Here is a 14,542-nt window from a genome sequence, read left to right on the forward strand (position 1 = left end):
TGAATATTCAAATAAGCAAGTTTGAGATATGAAGGTATTAAAGCCTCACATGATACATGAAACAAGAAAATAATGGCCTCCACAGAAACATTTATTTCAAAAAGAGCAATACTACTTTTTCATATATTATGTGGATTGTTATTGGGTAGATAACGTATAACTAGAAGTTATATGAACTATTTATGCTGTTCATTAACTCATTGTGTAGAAGCGGTGAGCTTTTATTTCTATATTGGTTGTAAATGAAGTGATGAATCCATGCAAATATAGCCACCCTAGAATACAATGCATCCCTGGTGAACCAAGGTCTATGATACATATTCAGCCTAAGAGCCTGCATACATTTTCCATGCTACACAAACATATTGATTTTTTAGCTTAGCAGACTCTGCCAATACAGAGCTAAATAAAACAACTCAAAAGTTGTGTCTTTGAACACTTTTACTAGTTAAATAGTGCACAGAAATTATATGAAGGTATTATATGAAGATATAGTTTTGAAGACCACACAAAAATGTGCATTGGTCTCAAAGGAAATTTTTATAAATTGTGCCACTCTAAAACACAAGTTACCCTACTACTAGACTTGAAGTTATGTCAGTTGGGCTTCCCTAATACCTCAGTTGGCAAAGAATCTGCCTGCAATGCAGGAGACTCAGGTTCAATCCCTGGGTTAGGGAGATAACTTGGAGAAGGAAATGGCAATCCACTCCAGTGTTCTTGCCTGGAGAATCTCATGGACAGAGGAGCCTGGCAGGCTACAGTCCATGGGGTTGCAAGAGTTGGACACAACTTAGCGACTAAACCACCACCATCATGTCTATTGAAATAATAAGAATTGAGTAGTTTTAGCAGTTAATGAGATTCTATACATACCATCATTTCACTGAATCATAAACTGTGTCCCTTATTGCTTTAACAGTGTCCTGTTTAATGCCATACACACAAACCAGCACTTCACTCTGTTAACCAAGATTGATTCTATTAATATTCACCTAGTTAATGACAGATATGTTAGAAACCATTTCAGTAGTCAAAGCAGGAAAAAAAAAAAAAAAAAAACAATATCAGTGTGTAAATTGAAGGAAGTATGATGCAAGTTGTTGGTTAAACCACAAAGAAAATGCTGAGATGCCACACAAGGGAAGGTACTACAACTCAGAAATTACCATAGCAGGAAGTTTCCACTCCCATGAACTGCGAAAGCTTGAAGATGGAGACCGGGGAGACAGGACAGTGATGCTGGAGCCCCGAGGCCAACATCCCATAACAGAGGCTGGAATCCGGTGAGTTTATCTGGCTGGAGTGGACTTGAAGGAGATACTGCCTCTGCCAGAAAATCACTCCTGAGACAGAGTAGGAGGGAAAGAAAGAGCCTGGCTGCTCTGGGAGCCTGCTAGCCAATCCTCAGCCAGTTCTTGCCGGAGGCAGAACCCAGAGGAAAGTCAACTGCCTTGAGAGAGTGGAAAAGAAAACTTCTGAAGTTCATGCTCCCAAAACACAGACCAGAAGAGCTGAAGTGCAAAGGGTGTAATGAGGAGGCAAACAGATCCTTAGATTAACTGAAATTACAAGGCTTTGCAGATGGTGCTAGCGGTAAAGAACCCACCTGCCAATACAGGAAACATAAGAGAGATGGATTCAGTCCCCGGGTTGGGCAGACCCCCTGGAGGAGGGCATAGCAACCCACTCCATTATTTTTGTCTGGGGAATCCCATGGACAAAGGAGCCTTGGCAGGCTGCACTCCATAGGGTCGTGGAGTTGAACAGGACTGAAACAATTTAGGATGCAAGCACAGGGAAATCTGCTCATTTGAATTCTGACAAATCTGCTGTCCATTAATTAAACATTGTGCAATAAAATTATCTAAAATGTTGACCAACGATGCAAGTCCTACTCTTAGTGCAGAAGGAAGACTCCAGAAGAATGATTAGAAAATTGTGTGTTGTGAATACCACGAATTGACCTCAACTCTTAGGATGATACATATTCTTTGAAGCATTTGGCTGAAAGAAAAAAAATGTGCTTTGCTAAAATTAATAAAATATCACTTATCCTTCTTTCATAAATACAGAATATTTACTTAGACTGTTTGATCTCATTTTAATTGTAACTTTCAAGGGCCCTGAAATAGGAGAAAGACTACTTGTTGTGGACTAGAGCCTTCAGAACAGGATTTGTTTGCTGATTATGGCATTTGCTGGCTCTGCATCTTCTGGTAAATTAGTTACTTCTCTGAGCTTTATTTTTCTACTGTAATAATGACTGCACAGTATACCTTATTGAGTATTGAGTTCAAACAAGAAATGGTACTCATTTAAAAAACTATAAGGTATTATATTATTATAAAATATTATATTATCATGAAATTATATTATTATATAATATATAAATTATATTATTATGAAACATATTTATTATTTTAATCTTTATCAAAATATGAGTATAAAATTTGAACTACTTTTAGATCTTTATTAAAATTTTAACATACCTATTATTTTCAATTATTTTTGTGAGAAATTCAGTTATAATGTGAAATTAAAAATGAGTCAAGCCAAAACTGATAATGCAAAAAAATTATTTATGAAAAAAAAAAATCTATGGCGCTAGGGGTACTAATGTGTCTTAAGAAGGAATCATTATGTTTAGACTGAGGTGGTTTAAAAATGATGCCCCTAAATCATTTCATGGTAAATATTTTATAAAATTATATTTGTCTTATTATAATACAGAAACCCATTATATCTGATAGTTTACAAATATCATATATAAAGTTTTTTTTACAAAGAATCTATACATATTTTGAGCTCACACTGAAATTTTGTGAGTATATGTCTGTGTGTGAATACACGTGTGTGTGTGCGTGTGTGTTTCCTGTAAGAGAAAAATTTGGTTTAGCCTTGATCCAAGATACAGGACACTTTAAATTCATCCAGCACCATTAAAGAAGTATACTTTAAATCAGTTTGATTTTATCAAGGCAATTTATTTTACCCTCATACAAATGCAGGAATGATTTATAATGAGTGTCTTTATCTCATAAAATAACTAAATGAGTTTTCTGCTTTAAAAGTACTTAAATCATAACAGTTCCTCCATTTATGCAAAAATTTATGCTTTCAGCAATACAAGCATGATATCAAAATCTGTTATTTTTTGTATCTTTTTTACAAGTGAATTGTTTATAACTCAGTTTAATCTAATTACTCTTTGTTGTGTTTTCTAAGACCAGTTGTGTATTTATCACCAAAAGTCTTATCTATATCACCATTATCGTTAATCACTTGTGAATTACTTAGCTTCTTAAGCATTTTATCGCCTCCATTTCCTTTACTGTCTGGTCGTCCCTTAGAAGCTAAAATCAAGCGTTTTCAATTTAGGGTAGTTTTTTCAGTAAAATATTTCAAAATTCTATCAGTCTTCCCTGTATTTGAAAAAATAATCTTGCATATTTTTCACTGATATAGTCATAGAACAATTTTGTTGACTAAATAGCAATCTTAACTTTAGTAAAAAGAAATCACAAAAATCCAAATGAAGTAGCAAAACTTGAACAGGTTTTTTTTTTTTAATAAGTAGAAAAATCTCTTTTGATAACAATTATTTGTGGCTCTTTGGCATGGTGGTGCCTCGTAAATCACATTTTCTTTTCATTTTTGCCTTCCAATAGTGACACGCCTGATAAATATGAACCAATATCCCATGTCAGAATACAAACACAGTGACATCAGTGAGCTGGGTGCAGGTGCTGGCAGGTATTAGGGGAAAACAGTGGCTGCTCTCTCTGAGTTTAAAGAGAAGATTCTTGAAAAATGACACTACACCAATATGCAGGCACACTGGAGGCATTTTGTGACTCACCCTCCTTCTGTAATTGTGGACCAGTCTTGGCAATAAGTTTCAAAATCTTGCAAGGACACAGACTTTTAGAGCTATAGGGCAGGTATTTAGAGAAAATCATGTTCAAGTTCCTTAAAATAGTGATTGAAAAATATAGACACTTGTTCTTTAGCTAATGGGCTACAGATGTGAAGCTGATGTGCCTAAGCTTTGAACACGTGCCAGCATCATCACAGTTACGGGTATTTGCCGGGAGAGTCTGAGAATGGTCCACTCTGTCTACAAACCATTGGTTATCAGGGGTCAGAGTCCTGTCCTTCCAGGCTTTCTGAAGGCTGATAAAGGCTCTTTCACCAATACTTTGACAGCCCTTCTGTTGGTCATATGTAATTAAGTCCCTGTAATAAATGTATGCTCTTTGAAATAACTAGAACCGTTTCTGTTTTTCTGAAATAAACACAACTTGTATACCATAATTCTATTTGAGTCTGTGTCCCACAACTTATTGAGAGCAAGAACTGATAAAAATTTATTGGATCTTTCTGTTAGAACATTATAGCGGAAAATACATATTGAAGCAGTGTGAGGCCAAAATATTGGATTTATATACATATATATGAAGCCTTAAAAAGATGCTTTATATGAGAAATATATACAGATTTTCTATATTATAAATTAACATAAATGTATTATTGATGTTTCACATTATCAAATTATTTAGCTTAATTAAAAATGTATAGTATGCTATCAAACTAATGTATGTGTATATACACACATATGCACACACATATACATATATACTCAATATTTTTGGATAGTTACATGGACCATGATTCTGTCATAAATACTTTTCACTTAATAACTCATTTAATTCTCAAAAAGGTACTACTGTACATTTTTTATTCATTTTGCATCTAAAGAAACTGAATAGATTAAGCGACATTTGTAAATTGCCATTTCAAATAATAGAAATTAAATCTATTCAATCTATCTCCTGAAAAAAATGCTCTTACACACCATTCATACTATCCCTCATGAAGAGTTTGTTCCCAAGTCTAATCATTTAGGAATACAGTCTGAATGATGTTTATTTTATCACAGTTTATGTGAAAAAGGGGGCTTCCCTCATAACTCAGTTGGTAAAGAATCTGCCTGCAATGTGGGAGACCTGGGTTCGATCCCTGGGTTGGAAAATCCCCTGGAGAAGTGAAAGGCTACCCACTCCAGTATCCTGGCCTGGAGAATTCCATGGACTATACAGTCCATGAGGTCACAAAGAGTTGGACATGACTGAGTGACTTTCACTTTATGTGATAAAATTAATGTTGTTAGTTATAAAATATATTTTTAGATAACCAGCTAAATATATTTTCTAATTAACATAAATGTCATAAAATATATTTGAGAGGATTTATTTTATGGTTGTTGGCAAGTAAAATTTTCTAATATTTATATCTGCACAAAATGTGATAAAAATAGATGTCAGACAGACAAAATAGAAAGGTAGCTGTAGCCACTGATAGAAAAAGAGGGGTGATAAAAGAAGAAAACCTCTCAAGAACAATAAAAATAATAGCTATATAATTCTATATAATGTATGGGAAATTGAGTTGAAACTTTACTTCAAAAAAGGTAGTTATTAAATATATTATCTTTTGAAAGTATATATTATATCTGTTCCTGATATATGTTTTGAAAACAGAAATATTGGTCTTAAATAAGAAGTAGGGATTTAGAATGCATAGATCTATAGGTGAATACAAAGTCCACAGCAAATTTTGCTATTTATATTCTTGTTTTCCATGGCACTTATAGGAGTAAAAAGATCAAAATCTGGAAGCTCTGGGGGTAAAAAATCTGTAGATTTTCAGGAGGAACGTTTCTTTCACAGTTGAGACATTTTTAAAAGGATCTCATGTTGCTTTTGATGGTACCCTTGCTTGATGGCCTGTCTCGACCACAATTAAGCTGCTTGCAATCACAGTGGAAAATGGAAAAGAAGAGCAGAAGGAATTGTAAGAATCATCTGCTAGCTGCTTATAAGATTTTTTATAAATTTCACCCAGTGCTCTCTCCTTAACCTTCTGTTGATGCTCTGAGTAACTCTATAATTCTAACACCTGCTTCTTGCAACAACAAATCCAGGTCTCATATGTCTATAGGGATTATATGGGAAGAAATTTGCTGACAAACTCAGTTGCTATATTGTTTTCATTATTAATAGCATCATGATATATTATTTAAAGATGTGTTTACCTAAGACTTGAGTTCACATAACATAGATTTCAAAAAAATTTCTATTTCTCATGATCTTAAAAGACAGAATGAGTGGCTTTCTCATATATTTCCCTATAATGAGGTGCTCCCTTGGGCTAGCCTATTCCAAAAACATTGCCAAGTGAAAGTGATATCATTATTAGGCTAATATTGACTTCTCTAAGTATATATATGTATGTATATATATATATATATGTTGGTCCTTTATTGGACCGGAACTTGCTGGTCCGGAGTCACCGTTGAGAAAGCGAAAGAAGGAAAGAGGCAAAGAGGCTAATATTCCCTGGGTTATGCAGCCAGCTTTCGCACTCCAGGGAATCAGCCAGAAATATATATGTATATATATAGATAGATATAGATATAGATAGAGAGAGAGAGAGAAAGAAAGAAAGAAAGACATGGGGACCCAAGCTCTGATGGAGCAAAGTTATTTTAATCAACATGATGTGGGCATATATACTATCTTACAAGGTAGTTATTCTCAGGAAAGATAAAGATTAAAATTCCAGACTTACAAAACATAAGGTGATCCCTATTAAAGAAAGAGAGTTGTAAACAATCACTTTTTACCCTATGGTTCATAAGAAGGAAGAGGGTACTTATCACCATAATGAAAACCTAATGAAGGAAATGCCTGGATTCCTCAGCCCTGGGAAAGGCGTGCCTCTCCTCTTAATTCCTGAATATTCAAGAATTAATAAGGACCAGAGGATTCCTGACAGATCCAAAACAGCACACAGGAAGCCTTCTGCTAAATGCTTCCTGACATACACACACACACACACACACACACACACACACACACACACATATATATATATATATATATATATATATATATATATATATTTATAAGGAAGAAATGGCAACCCACTCCAGATTTTCTTGATTGGAAAATCCCATGGACAAAGGAGGCTGGTGGGCTACAGTCCATGGAGTTACAAATAGTTGGACACAAATGAGTGACTGAACACACACACACACACACACGTGTGTGTGTGCATATATGTATGTATATGTACATGTATATATATATGTGTGTGCATGCATATATATAACCACCACAAATATCAGTGCTAATTTTTGACACATAAATCACAACTAAATTGGCAGTTTTTCCAAATTCTCTGACTTAAGAAATTAGCAACTAGTAAATCTTATGTTTTCAGAACTGAGACTCAATAAAGCAAAAAAAAAAAAAAGCTGCCATTAGTAACTCATAAACGATTCAACACACATTTTTTTTTTTCTGGTTCAATGACAGCTGTACCAAAAAATATGTACAGGTATGTATACATTTTCTCATCTGAACAAAATAAAAGCCAGAGGCATGATGTTATATGTTTGAATGAATAGTACTTCTACATCATCACTTTTTTTTGGACTCACCTTAAACTTTTATGGCTACATTCAAGATAACTTTAAAATATTCATATTGAACTTCATCCTCTAAATAAATATATATACTATAAATATGAGTATATATATGTGTGTATATATCTTACTTATGTTGTATATATTTATATATACATATATAAAACACAAACACATGTATATATACACACATATTTACATCTACCTGGTTGTTTTAATACAAATAGTCTATGAATTGAAACATCTTAAACAGAAACTTATCTTGTGAGATATTCTATAAAATATCAATAGGATGTTGACTTGTAAAATACCCTAATTTAATTGTATTACTATTTGAGTTAAATTCTGTCAATCATAAAGGAAAACAAGGAGCATGACTCAACAGAAAGAGATTTAAGGGAATAGAAAGAACCAAGAAACTTATCTGAGGTGCAGTTTGTACTATTTTAAATAGCTTTTTCACTCTCCTCTTTCACCTTTTCCAGAGGCTCTTTACTTCCTCTTTGCTTTCTGCCATAAGGGTGGTGTCATCTGCATATCTGAGATTATTAATATTTCTCCCAGCAATCTTGATTCCAGTTTATGATTCACCCAGCCCAGCATTTCACCTGATGTACTCTGCATGTAAGTTAAAAATGCAGCATGACAATATACAGCCTTGATGTACTGCTTTCCCAATTTGGAACCAGTTGATTGTTTCATGTCCAGTTCTACCTGTTACTTCTTGACCTGCATTTCGATTTCTCAAGAAGCAGATAAGGTGGTCTGGTATTCCCTTCTCTTTAAGAATTTTCCACAGTTTGTTGTGATCCATACAGTCAAAGCCTTTGGCATAGTCAATAAAGCAGAAATAGATGCTTTTCTGAAACTCTCTCGCTTTTTCAATGATCTAACAGATGTAGTCAATTTGATCTCTGATTCCTCTCTTTAAATCCAGGTTGTGCATCTGGAAATTCTTGGTTCACATACTGTTAAAGTCTGGTTTGAAGGATTTTGAGCATTACCTTGCTAGCATGTGAAAGGAGTCCAATTGTGCAGTAGTGTGAACATTCTTTGGCATTGCCTTTCTTTGTGATTGGAATGAAAACTGACTTTTTCCAATCCTGAGGCTACTGCTGAGTTTTCCAAACTTGCTGGCATATTCAGTGCAGCACTTTCCCAGCATAATATTTTATTTGAAATAGTTCAGCTGGAATTCCATCACCTCCACTAGCTTTGTTCCTAGTAATGCTTCCTAAGGCCCAGTTGACTTCACACTCTAGGATGTCTGGTTCTAGATAAGTGATTATACCATTGTGGTTATCTGGGTCATTAAGAGCATTTTTCTGTAATTGTTCAAAAATGATTTTTTTAATATGTCTTATTTGAAAAAGTAGCCTTCCATTTGTACCCAAAGTATTTTAAAAGAGTAACATATAAAAAATTTAAAACATTAAATAGAGGTAAATGGAGATATGTATTATATTGATTATGTCAACAAAAGTACTATAGTCTGGATTGTTTTCCCCAAAATTTGTATCAGTGAAGTCCTAATATCTAGTGTGATGAGATTTAGAAGAGGTCATAAGTATAGGAAGCCATAATAGGATTAGTGTTCTTAAAAAGTGGGCAGAAGACCTAAATAGACATTTCTCCAAAGAAGACATATAGACAGCCACGAGGTACATGAAAGATGGTTCAGTTCAGTTTCTCAGTCATGTCCGACTCTTTGCGACGCCATGAATTGCAACAGGCTAGGCCTCCCTATCCAGCACCAACTCCCGGAGTTTACTCAAGCTCATGTCCATCAAGTCGGTGATGCCATCTAGCCATCTCATCCTCTGTTGTCCCCTTCTCCTCCTGCCCTCAATCCCTCCCAGCATCAGGGTATTTTCCAATGAGTCAACTCTTCACATGGGGTGTCCAAAGTATTGAAGTTTCAGCTTCAGCATTAATCTTTCCAATGAACACCCAGGCTCATCTCCTTTAGGATGGACTGGTTGGATCTCCTTGCAGTGATTTTAGAGCTCCCCCCCCCCCCAAAATAAAGTCTCTCACTGTTTCCATTGTTTACCCATCTACAGGTAGACATTTTTTAAAAATTTGCATTGTCCAACCTTATAGGCAAGTCTGCCTATATTTATATCTTGTGTAAATTTGTACCTATTTTTAATATCTCACTATTTTGCATGTTTATTTTTAATTAAAGGTATTCATATAATTTATATTAATTTATCAAATCAACTTATTTATATTTTGGGAACATTTAGTCATATTTAAAAAATTCTTTCTCAGTGTATTGACTGAACTGAACTGAAAATCACTGCAGATGGTGACTGCAGACATGAAATTAAGATGCTTGTTCCTTGGAAGAAAAGTTATGACCAACCTAGACAGCATATTAAAAAGCAGAGACATTATTTTGCCAACAAAAGTCCATCTACTCAAAGCTACAGTTTCTCTAGCTTTGGATGTGAGAGTTGGACTGTAAAGAAAGCTGAACACAGGAGAACTGATGCTTTTGAACTGTGGTGTTGGAGAACACTCTTGAGAGTCCCTTTGATTGCAAGGAGATCCAACCAGTCCATGCTGGGAGATATGGAAGGCAGGAGGAGAAAGGGATGACAGAGGATGATATGGTTGGATGGCATCACCGACTCAATCAACATAAGTTTCAGCAAGCTCCGAGAGTTGGTGATGGACAGGGAAGCCTGGCTGGCTGTAGTCCATGGAGTCGCAAAGAGTCAGACATGACTGAGCGACTGAACTGAACGTCCTGTCAGTCATTTCTCTATTTATCTATCTTTCTATCAGGTTGGGCTCAGTCACTGTTTATTAGTGTGTGGAATAAGTAACACTTCTGGAATAAAATTTGGTAATTTTCAGTGTGACTAGGAGATCATGTCATGATTTTCCACTTAAAAATTCAATGATATTTTAGTGCTCACTTCAGCAACACATACACTAAAATTGGAATGATATAGAGAAGATTAGCATGGCTCCTGCACAAGGATGACATGGAAATTCCTCAAGTGTTCCATATTTTATAAAAATACAATGGGATTTTAGAAGTCTTTGCTTCTATTTAGCCTTCATTGCACTGTGTATATGTGAGTAGAGAGGTTAAGGGGAAAAAGTGGAGAACTTCTCCATACATTCTCAAGATTACTTTAATATAATACCAGATACTTTAGAATATTATCAACCAAGTTATTCATAAAATATTTGCCAAACTCCTTCATTTATGGACTTAATTTAGATCATATGAAGAGGGTGAAAAGGACATTTTGAAAGAATGACTTCATGAGCAGTGGTGTATGAGCAAAGCCATGACAAGTTGAAGACAGTAATGAGATTTGTCCTGTAAGAAGTCTTACAGATTATATAAGGAGAAAATTGTGAATGGGCAATATCAGTCTCAAATAAGAATAGACTGAGTAATTCTTGTAATAAATTTTCACTGCTATGCCTAAGCAGATGATAAAAATTATAACACCCAGAACTCAAGTAGAATATTTAATTTCCTTATTTAATTTTAAGGGGACAAAAATTGTAAACTTCAGACTGTCACAGTAGAAATATATGCATAGATTCCCAGTATCAAAATAAAAAGTGCATATTAACCTATGCATTCATGGGTATGGGCAACTGAACTCTACTCATCAGACAGCTCCAGTTACCAATGACACATCCCTTCATCCTGGACCACAGAACTCCTTTGACTAGAATTGGTTCTACTACTTTCATACTGAGTTGGAGGCTGGACATCTGTGATAAGGCTCGGATCTTTAGAGGATTAGGTGCACCATCCTCTCATTCTTTTGAAGTCTTTTATTCTGTGCTAGACACTAGTGTGGAATCTGTGTTCTGGCCTCACTGAACAAGAACTTACTCATCTTAGTTGTTATCCTTTTTTATTTTCAAATTTGCTGGCACTCAGTCTTTTCTCTTGCTCTATTCTATTCAAGGACATAGAGAAAAATCCAATAAATTAGGTATGTAAAATGAGAAAAGTAAATAATATTAAGATTATAGTATTCACAGACTAACGAATAGTCTTTAGGAGTGTGAGAAAAATACATACCTACTGTAACAAAAATCCACATATCCAAATATTATCCTGTTACATGGAGAAATCCATTTCTTCATCTTTGTCCTCTCAACTGTATCTACTCCTCCATAATCTTAGCAATGACCCATGGAGATAAGAGTCTTCAAGTATGACTGTTGATCTTATGCAAAAACAGTATTTTGATGGATTAAATTTTTCTAAACAATTTACTCCATAGACATTTTATGGACAATTTGACATCTATTACATTCCAAACTTAATAATATGGGCATACTTACCTAAAGTCGAAGATGAAAAATGTAAGCTTTATGCAAATTGGAAATGTTACTGAATCAAAATCTGTTTTATAACTAATGAAGATAAACAGCATGGCTATTAAGAGAACATGAATTGTCTCTGACAAAATCTCTTTACTATTTATCTGAAATATATGTCAAAGTGTAAAATGAGCCTTAGGTTGGTATTTTAGGAGCATAAACAAAAGTTTCAAATAGCCACATTCATATACATGAGTACAGAACTTGATGATTTGACATTTTTAGTGGTCTTAAAATGAATAAACTAAAAACTCTCTAACCCCATCACGTCTGACATATTTATTCTTCATGTTTCTCCAACAAGTTTCAATGTTTTTCTTTATGTTGGAGTAACAATTCCATGTTGTCTAGAATGAATATTGGGATCTTTCTTTTTGATTATATATGTGGATTAGGCAGAGTAATGGTCCTCTCAAATATGTCCATCCATATCCTAATGTCCCAAACCAGTAAAATTCCTAATTTATGTGATTAAGATTTGTACAGAGTTGATTGAATTATCTTGAGATGGGAAGATTATCATCCATTATCACATTGGGGTCAATATAATTCAAACAGTGCTTGTAAGGAGGATGCATGAGTATCAGAGGCAGAGAAAAAGTAATTTGAGAATACTCTACTGATGGTATAAAGCCTCTGAGGAAGCCTTAAAATAGCTGTGAAAAGAAGAGAAGCAAAAAGCAAAGGAGAAAAGGAAAGATATACCCATTTGAGTGCAGAGTTCCAGAGAATAGCAAGGAGAGATAAGAAAGCCTTCCTCAGCGATCAGTTCAAAGAAATAGAGGAAAACAACAGAATGGGAAAGACTAGAGATCCCTGCAAGAAAATTAGAGAAAGACTAGAGATCTCTTCAAGAAAATTAGAGAAAGACTAGAGATCTCTTCAAGAAAATTAGAAATGAAGGGAACATTTCATGCAAAGATGGGCTCAATAAAGGACAGAAATGATAGAGACCTAGCAGAAGCAGAAGATATTAAGAAGAGGTGGCAAGAATACACAGAAGAACTTTACCAAAAAGATCTTCATGGCCCAGATAATCAGATGGTGTGATCACTCACGTAGAGCCAGACATCCTGGAATGTGAAGTCAAGTGGGCCTTAGAAAGCATCACTACGAACAAAGCTAGTGGATGTGATGGAATTCCAGTTGCGCTATTTCAAATCCTGAAAGATGACACTGTGAAAGTTCTCCACTCAATATGCCAACAGACTTGGAAAACTCAGCAGTGGCCACAGGACTGGAAAAGGTCAGTTTTCATTCCAATCCCAAAGAAAGGCAATCCCAAAGAATGCTCAAACTACCATACAATTGCACTCATCTCACACGCTAGTAAAGTAATGCTCAAAATTCTCCAAGCCAGGCTTCACCAATACGTGAGCCATGAACCAAGATGTTGAAGCTGGTTTTTGAAAAGGCAGAGGAACCAGAGATCAAATTGCCAACATCTGCTGGATCATCGAAAAAGCAAGGGAGTTCCAGAAAAACATCTATCTCTGCTTTACTGACTATGCCAAAGCTTTTGACTGTGTGGATCACAACAAACTGTGGAAAATTCTGAAAGAGACAGAAATACCAGACCACCTGACCTGCCTCTTGAGAAACCTGTATGCAGGTCAGGAAGCAACAGTTAGAACTGGACATGGAACAACAGACTGGTTCCAAATAGGAAAAGGAGTACATCAAGGCAGTATACTGTCACCCTGCTTATTTAACTTATATGCAGAGTACATCATGAGAAATGCTGGGCTAGAGGAAGCACAAGCTGTAATCAAGATTGCCGGGAGAAATATCAATAACCTCAGATATGCAGATGACAACAGCCTTATGGCAGAAAGTGAAGAAGACCTAAAGAGCCTCTTGATTTAAGTGGAAGGGGAGCATGCAAAAGCTGGCCTAATGCTCAACATTCAGAAAACTAAGATCATGGCATCTGGTCCCATCACTTCATGGTAAATAGATGGGGAAACAGTGGAAACAGTTTCCAGACTTTATTTTTCTGGGCTCCAAAATCACTGCAGATGGTAATTGCAGCCATGAAATTAAAAGATGCTTCCTCCTTGGAAAGAAAGTTATGACCAACCTAGATAGCATATTAAAAAGCAGAGACATTATTTTGTCAGCAAAGGTCCGTCCAGTCAAGGCTATAGCTTTTCCAGTGGTCATGTATGGATGTGAGAGTTGGACTGTGAAGAAAGCTGAGTGCTGAAGAATTGATGCTTTTGAACTGTGGTGTTGGAGAAGACTCTTGAGAGTCCCTTGGACTGAAAGGAGATCCAACCAGTCCATCCTAAAGGAGATCAGTCCTGGGTGTTCATTGGAAGGACTGATGTCGAAGCTGAAACTCCAATACTTTGGCCACCTCATGCGAAGAGTTGACTCATTGGTAAAGACCCTGATGCTGGGAGGGATTGGGGGCAGGAGGAGAAGGGGACACCAGACAATGAGATGGTTGGATAGCATCACCGACTCGATGGACATGGGTTTGGGTGGACTCCAGGAGTTGGTGATGCACAGGGAGGCCTGGTGTTCTCCAGTTGATGGGGTCACAAAGAGTTGACATGACTGAGCAACTGAACTGAACTGAACTGAACTGAACTGATACTGATGGTTTTGAAGATCCAGGGAGAGGTCATGAGCAAAGAAATGAAGGCAGGCTCAGAAGTTGGAAATGGCAAGGAAACC

At 35.8% G+C, this 14,542-nt stretch overlaps 1 non-coding gene across 1 annotated transcript; it reads left to right on the forward strand.

The window, feature by feature from the left end:
- The first annotated feature begins 10,411 nt into the window (after positions 1-10,411).
- On the forward strand, positions 10,412-10,518 carry LOC133050250 (U6 spliceosomal RNA). The gene has a single exon (XR_009691567.1). It is a non-coding gene; the product is annotated as a U6 spliceosomal RNA (small nuclear RNA).
- Positions 10,519-14,542: the final 4,024 nt, after the last annotated feature.

This window comes from Dama dama, chromosome 31 (genome assembly GCF_033118175.1).
Source record: "Dama dama isolate Ldn47 chromosome 31, ASM3311817v1, whole genome shotgun sequence".
Classification (NCBI taxonomy): Eukaryota; Metazoa; Chordata; class Mammalia; order Artiodactyla; family Cervidae; genus Dama; species Dama dama.